The 6,832-nt window shown below is 46.8% G+C and overlaps 1 pseudogene; it reads right to left on the reverse strand.

Annotated features, from left to right (window-relative positions):
* Positions 1-5,708, reverse strand: part of LOC141155533 (cytochrome P450 2A6-like) — a 46,054-nt pseudogene extending 40,346 nt beyond the window's left edge.
* Positions 5,709-6,832: the final 1,124 nt, after the last annotated feature.

A 6,832-nucleotide genomic window follows, 5' to 3' on the forward strand; every position in this document is an offset into this window, starting at 1 on the left:
TTGTTTGCCTGCCATTGGTTTTAACTGTGTTCGAAGGTGTTCGACGAACAGTTCGGCGAACACACGGGTGTTCGACGAACCGAACCGAACCCGAACACTACGGGGGTGGCTCAAAACTATCCATAACACGGAAAAAATAACCTTTTTTTATCCTTTAAATGACTGGCGATAATGTCATGTTAGGTAAGGGAAGTACCCAGTGTATGATAAAGGCAAAAGGGGGGGGAAGCCCAGCAACTAGGGAAAGGAGGCGTGGAGACCCCTAAGCATATCTAACAACACCCTGACTCCCCTATCGTCCCTAAATAGGTTCTGCACCTGTCGCCGAGCAGGATACCTAAGCCATGGCTCACCTTAGAGCTAGGCCTTAGGTAGGGAGGGGGAGGGGTAAGCACTAGTCAGCCCCACTGCAACTAAAGACAAACAAGGGAAACATACAAGGGAATACACTTAACTTTGAGAAGACACCAGAGAAATAACGACTACAATCCACACAGGAACTCCAAGGGAAATCTAGCTGACTACTAAAATTCAAGACCTGAAGAGAGGAATCAACGCTATCACCAGAAACTCTCTGGAGAAACTGAGTGAATTTAAGGATCCAGACAGGGTGTGTCTATTAGCAGCAAAAGATGGAGATTATCGCTGGGTCCTAGAGAAGGAGTATTGATGAAAGAATCAAGAAGGTGTCGGCAAGGCCAAGTGCAGCGATTTTCTACAGCTGGACCCCGAATAACTGTCTGTCAACCCTGACACAGTTGTGACACATATGCAGGGATTGCCTAACAAACAGGAAATCCCTGCATGTGTCAGAGCTGTCTAACAGTCGCTGAAACATAGATGCTGTGCACTAATAGGCATGTAAATTTTAAATTACTACATATATGTAGCTTTTTAGTCCAAATATCACATTGTTCTGAGATTTTCCTTTGATAGAGTGGTGTCTCTCCCTACATCTTCATAGTCTGATAGTAAATAACATGATAAAAATATAACGAGAAAATGTAGAATGAATGGCTAAGTAATGTATTTACAGGCCTGATCCACCAGAGTGAAAGCTACTATTCTCAGTCATTCTCCACTATGGTCCATAGAGGATAGTACTGCACAGATGACCCCCATCAGAGATATCTATACCCCTCCTACTATAGCATATAACACAGTTTCCAACTTTTCAAAATAGCTTTTCAGGAGATTAAATTTTTAGCTTACGTAGTCTCACCACTTTCTGGATGGTCAAACCCCATCAGGGCTCCTTTCCTGTCCCTGAATGTGCCCCTAGATGCCAAAGCAATGAAAAATGTTTGGGCGGATAGATGGCTTTTCCGGAGGTGCTGGAAGGCTTCTGAAGCATCAAAGTAGAGTTTTTCAAAGTCTCGGGGTATCTATATTTTCCAGAAGCCTCCATATGTTCCTTTGGAGTTGGTAAGTAGGGAATATCAACATTGGTTGTCACTATGAAAAAGTGTTAGTGTCAGGTCACTCGTAGCATTCATCGAGCGTGCTCGTTTAAACCTTTAAACAGGCACGCTCGAGTGCTCGCCGAGTAGTTTCGGCGTGCTTGGCATCAGTGTTTCAGCCGCCGCTGTTGCATGTGTTGAGGCTGTTAGACAGCTGTAACACATGCAGGGATTGCATATTTGTTAGGCAATCCCTGCATGTTTCACAGCTGTCTAATAGCCACGACACATGTAGCCGCTGCAGCTGAAATATAGGGTTAAACGAGCACACTCGCTCAACATTAGTCACTCCCCTTAACTTGGGCCTCATAGCAGTTCCTTGATCTCTCTATACAATAGGTAAGTCAGTGGTATTTATTGAGCTATCCTTGACCAGAGAAGTTTCAATTAACAGTATATTGCATATCTAGCTTGACTAACCTATTATAATACAGTTCTTTATGAGAGTTTTCCAAACCCATCAAAATTTAATTTACAGTCATGTTCCACTTACTTGCTTCATGCGGAGAAGAAAGCAATGAACATAATCTCGAGGGCAAGCTGGATCCAGGGTCTTTTGGTGACTTCTAACCGATTCTTCCACAGCATCTTCAAGTGGCTTGAGAAGACTAAAATATTTTTTTGTGGGGCCCAGGTAAATAAGGCATGATTCCAGGAAAAATATCATATAGCTTCAAGGAAGAAAGAAAAGAGATAATTGCAGATGAAATACATAGAACCCAAGATAATTTTAACGGTTTACTCACAAAAACTTGGCTAGCCATCTATGTACTTTACAATGAGTGGGCTTTCATCGACAGACATTGCACAAACTACTTTGTCCACCAGGATCCAGGACCAACCTGGTCTTTGACACATGGATCTAGCCACATTTAGAAAGTAGCTGCTGGCTGGTGGTGAGAGTTGAAGGAAATATTTAAAAAGCCAGGTCAGAATCAGAGAGATTGGAAGTACAAAATCAGAACCAATAGTGAATGCAAAAGAAACTGAGTCTCAGAACCGGAGTCCAGGCAATTACAATAGGAAGAGAGAAAAGTCACACAGTCCCAGCACCAATCCAATATGGCACCCAGAGGTTAATTAAGTATACTGTCAGGAAAGGAGCCAGGCCAGAATCACAGAAGATGAACCCATTATCAGAGAAACTGTCAGTTTAAATAAGGCATCCTGAAAGTTCATTGGTCATTGAACCTGCCATTTTTCACTTTTAGAATCCATTACTTGGCTAACTATTCCTCAAGGAGACCTGTCACTCATATTAGTTGCCTGTTGTCATAGAGGTCATGGTAATCAAAATCCATAAAGCCATCTCTTAAGAAGGGAAGTGTCACCTTCATATTGAGGATTGAAGCATAGCTTAAAGGGGTTATCCACTATTAGTACAACCACTTCTTGATCTAAATGCTTGGCCCCGATTAAATAAAAAGCTTATACTCACCTTCCGTGATGTTGCTATTTAAGCGGTGTCGGCACTTGCGTTCCCGGGGCTCTCGTGTGGTTATTATGATATGTGGGTTTGGTGCCCAATCAGTGCTGACATCACTGTCTCCACCTTCATACAAATTAAATATCAAGAGGAAGCGAGAGAAGCCGCAGCCTTGACTTACTCTTGAGGTTTTATTTGTCCGAAGGCCAGTGATGCAAGTGCTGATTGGTAGTGATGAGCGAGCATGCTCGCTACTGCTCAGTGCTCGCCCGAGAATCCCAATACTCGAGATGCTCGGCGCTCGCCGAGTATTTCCGGGGTTGCTCGGCGGGAGTTAGGGTCCCCTCCCTGCATGTTTGGTGTTCTTTAGAGCGCCAATCAACATGCAGAGATTGCCTGCCACTCACTGTAATGTAGTAGCCATGTTGGTTGTGGCATTACAGTGATTGGCTGGCCGCATAGCGTCATCGGGTCTATATCAGACCTGGCGCCGCTATGTTCGTCACAGTCACTCCACAATTAGACAGTGTAGGGAGAGGTGCTGCTGCATCAGGGAGAGATTTGCTTGTGTATTAGGTAGTGTAAGGAAAAAAAATGTACATTACACATATCCATCTTAACCAACAGTCCTTTTGAGGACTAACTAATCCATCTGCAGAGATATCAGGCAGGCAGTGTATAAAGGCAGGCAGAGTATATAGCAAACTGCAGTGCATATAGCACAAGAGACTCCATTCCAATTCTGCCTTCTGCTGCTGTTAGATATTTCTATACAAAGGCACAGGTCTCAGGGGCCAGGAATACTTTTCTTTGGATCTTAATCCTCATTATTTGCTTAAAAAGCAATCCAGAGAACACAGTTTTTCTGCGCCATTTGCTTATTGGCATTGCAGAATTCAGCCAGGTCCTTTCCATATTACAGCGCTAGAAATCCAGCTATTTAAAACTGTGTTTTCTCCATCACACGGATCACATATACGTTGTCAGAAAATACTGCCATTTCTGGCCTCCATTAAAAATTTCCTTTAGTGTGTCAGTGAAGCAATTCACAGCAGTTTGCTGTTTAAACTACTTACCTACAGGCCAGGTATTTAAAACTCTGTTTCCGCCGTCACATGGATCACATACAGTATAAATTCGCTCCAAACTCAGTCATTTGTAGTAAGCGTGGAAAATACTGTCCTCCATTTAAAATCGGCAAGGCACGTGGCAAGGGACGGGGAATTGGACGTGATGGTAATGGTGCATGCAGAGGCCGAGGACAAGGCCGTGATCAAGCTGAAATTGTGCCACAAGAAACACCCACATCTTCTCGCCTGACTTTCTGGTCTCAATTTCTAGGAGACCGCAGCACACTACTATTGAACCCAGAGCAGTGTCAAAAGGTTGTTGGTTGGATAGCGGATAATGCTTCCAGTCACTTAGCCACCACCGCCACCACCACCACCACCCTGTCTTCCACACAGTCAAGTCTCAGTAGCTGTGAGTCTGGACCGCATATTCCTCACCCTGATCCTCCTTCCTCCCACCATGCAGAGTGCCCAGAGACAACTGATCCCACACTTGGACACTCTGAAGAGCTGTTCACTTTTTCATTTATAGATTCGGGCTTCTCGCCCAGTCCACTTGAAGCGGGGCAAGAGGAGATCGCGTGTAGCGATGCCCAAATATTTGAGCAGCCGCAGTCACACGTAGGCGACGGTGGGAAAGTGTCACAAGAGGTGGACGATGATGAGACAATTGCCAGAAAGTCAGGAGGAGGACCAGGGTGCGGAAGTGGAAGACGAGGTGGTGGTTAATATAGTAACTGAACCAACCTGGCAGGAGGACATGCAGAGCGAGGACAGCAGCACACAGGGGGAGGGAGGTAGAGCACCCCAACAGGCAGGAAGAAGCAGTGTGGTGGCCGCAGACAGAAGGCAGGCAACCGTTCCCCGTAACACCAACATGAAGGAAGATGCCAGTACAACTGTTAGGTCTTCCCGAGTCTGGTTGTTTTTTAAAGACACTGCCAATAACTCCAAACATGCCTTTTGCACAACCTGCCAGACCAGCATCAGCAGGGGTGGCACAACAACCAGCCTGACCACCAACAGCATGATCAGGCACATGGCAGCAAAGCACCCAACTTTGTGGGCCAAACCTCAGGGTCCAGGAACAGTGTCTGCGGGTGGCACCATTGCTTCTTCCGCTGTTGTGCATGCAAGACAATCCCCTGTCCATGGTGCATGCGAAGATGCCTCCTGCCATGCACCTGTCGTTGCGCACTCTCAAGTAGCATTATCAGGAAGCACGTACATGTCCTTGTCCCAGTGCAGCATTCAGTTGTCCATACCCCAGTCCTTGGAATGCAAGCGCAAATATGCAGCCAATGCCCCACAGGCCACAAAACTAAATTCTCACATTTCACGACTGCTTGCGCTCGAAATGTTGCCTTTTAGGCTCGTGGAGACGAAAGCATTCCGCAACCTGATGCCGGCGGCAGTTACTCAGTACTCGGTCCCCAGCCGCCACTATTTCTCCCGGTGTGCCGTCCCCGCATTACACAAGCACGTGTCCCAAAACATTAGTCATGCCCTCAACAACACAGTTACTGGGAAAGTCCACCAAACCACGGACATGTGAACAAGTGCTTGTGGGCAGGGACAATAAATCAAGCTGACGGCACACTGGGTTAACATAGTGGAAGCCGGGACCCAGTCGGACCTTGGGACGGAACACGTCCTCCAGACGTCAAGGATTGCGGGCGCTAGGTCAATCAGGTTTGCCCCCGTGGTCTACAGTACTTGCACCTCATCCTCCTCCTTCACTTCAGCCTGCATCTCCGAATTGATCACATCAGTCAAAAAGTGGAAGCACTGCCTCGGCCAAGCGGCAACAGGCTGTGCTGAAGCTAATATTCTTAGGTGACAAACCTCACATTGCTGAAGGGTTGTGGACAGCTCTGAAAGAGCAGGCAGATCTGTGGCTCACACCACTGAACCTACAGCCAGGCATGGTCGTGTGTGACCATGGCAGGAATCTGGTGGCGGCTCTGAGGCGAGGCGAGCTCACACACGTACCATGCCTGGCCCATGTGCTTAACCTCATGGTTCAGCAGTTTCTCAAATCCTACCCAGAGCTGCCGGATATGCTTGTTAAAGTACGCCGCCTGTGTGACCATTTTAGAAAGTCATCAACAGCTTCCGCTGCCTTTGTTGTGTTTCAGCAGCGTTTGCAGCTTCCGGCTCACCGATTGTTGTGTGATGCCCCCACGCATTGGAACTCTACACTGCAGATGTTGGGAAGGATTTGTGAGCAGAAGAGGGCAGTTATTGAGTACCAGCATCAACAAGGCCATCGGTATTAAGCTCAGACTCCACACAAGACCTCAGGAGTGGACATGGATGTCAGACATACGTACCATCCTCCAATACTTTGAGGACTCCACCAAGATGATGAGCAGCGATGACGTCATAATTAGCGTCACCATCCCGCTTCTCTGTCTTCTGAAATGCTCTCTGATCACAAAGAGGATGCATTGCAGGCGGAGCACGATGAGATGGATCAAGAACACGTAATGGGTGATTACACACAGCCCAGCCTCATCTCATCCCAACATGGTTTGAGTGACAATGAGGAAGAGGAAGAAGAAGAGGAGCTAGTTTCATGAGCTATAGACGGTACTACCTGCACCGCTGTCATACCGTCTGTTCAGCGTGGATGGCCAGAGGACAGAGAGGAGGAGGAGGAGGAGAGCATGGTCAGTCATCCTCTTGGTAAGGATATGGAAGTCTTGCCTTTTAGCAGTCTGGCATGCATGGCTGAGTTTGTTAAGCTGCCTTTCCCATATTTTGGGTGACAGTCTTTACTGGTTGGTGACACTTCTAGACCTACGCTACAAGGAGAACTTTATATCTCTTATTCCTGAGGTGGACAGGTCTACAAAAATGGGGTTGTATCAGAA

Source organism: Phyllobates terribilis, unplaced genomic scaffold, assembly GCF_046119375.1.
Source record: "Phyllobates terribilis strain yellow unplaced genomic scaffold, ASM4611937v1 Scaffold_7__3_contigs__length_470593459, whole genome shotgun sequence".
Lineage (NCBI taxonomy): Eukaryota > Metazoa > Chordata > Amphibia > Anura > Dendrobatidae > Phyllobates > Phyllobates terribilis.